The sequence below is a fragment of the Varanus komodoensis genome, unplaced genomic scaffold (assembly GCF_004798865.1).
Source record: "Varanus komodoensis strain SLA01 unplaced genomic scaffold, ASM479886v1 scaffold103, whole genome shotgun sequence".
In the NCBI taxonomy this organism is placed as follows: Eukaryota; Metazoa; Chordata; class Lepidosauria; order Squamata; family Varanidae; genus Varanus; species Varanus komodoensis.
Window position 1 is genome coordinate 635,702 of NW_025335283.1, and position 979 is coordinate 636,680.

A 979-nucleotide genomic window follows, 5' to 3' on the forward strand; every position below is an offset into this window, starting at 1 on the left:
TCGATACAGAGGGGAAGATCCCGAGAATGAGGCTCACCTCTATTTACAGAGAGTTTTGATCAAGCAGACTTTGCTTGAAGGCGGATTTGACTTTAGCATCAATGATATCATCGCCGTGATCCGATTGACTGGGTCCAGAAAGACGGACGTCTGCCTGGCCTCGGAAAAAGCGTACAGGATGTTCTGGGCTTTCTGTAAGACTGCCCAACGGATTGACCCCTCTCTGTTGGAAAAATTTGATATGATACCCCTCTTTCAGGGAGATATGAAAGTGCTGACGGTGGCTTTCAGAACCACCACGATACCGGCACAGGACGTCGCCTACTGGGTGTCTAAGTATGCCAAGGTGCTGAAGGGTCCTGACAAAAAGTATAACGAAGGGGGCTTTTGGAACGGAGAATACCGTTGCATCGTTTCCTTCAAGAGTGCCGATGCCGAAGGGAATAAGGAAGGGAAAATCCCTAAATATTTCTTCCTGGGAGGAGACAGAGGCACCACATGCTACAGCGGTCAGCCACAGGCGTGCTTTCAGTGTGGCTCTTATACGCATCACAGGCGGACTTGCACTACACCCCTCTGTTCCCGGTGCGGGGAGAGGGGTCACCCGACTGCGGCGTGTCGCAAGAGCCTCTGCTGCAACTTGTGTGGAGAACAAGGACACACCTACTTCTGGTGCCCCAAAGCCTTTTATAACAGACAGGATGCCAAACGCTTTGAGCAAGTGAGCAGGAAAGCTGAGATGGGGAAACAAAGGGCTGAAGGTGAGACCTCCAAGCGGAGACCCGAGACGACGGCGGATGACGAACGAGAGAGGAGTGAAGCGGGGAGAAAAGAAGCGTCGATGCCCGAAGGTGAGGGACGAGAGGTGCAAAGTGACTGGCGGGTGATAGACAGACAGAAGGGGAGGGGTCGGAGTGGTCAGAGTCCGAAGTGACCGGACCGAGCGCCCGTCCCGGCGGAAGTGATTGGGCAAAATAAG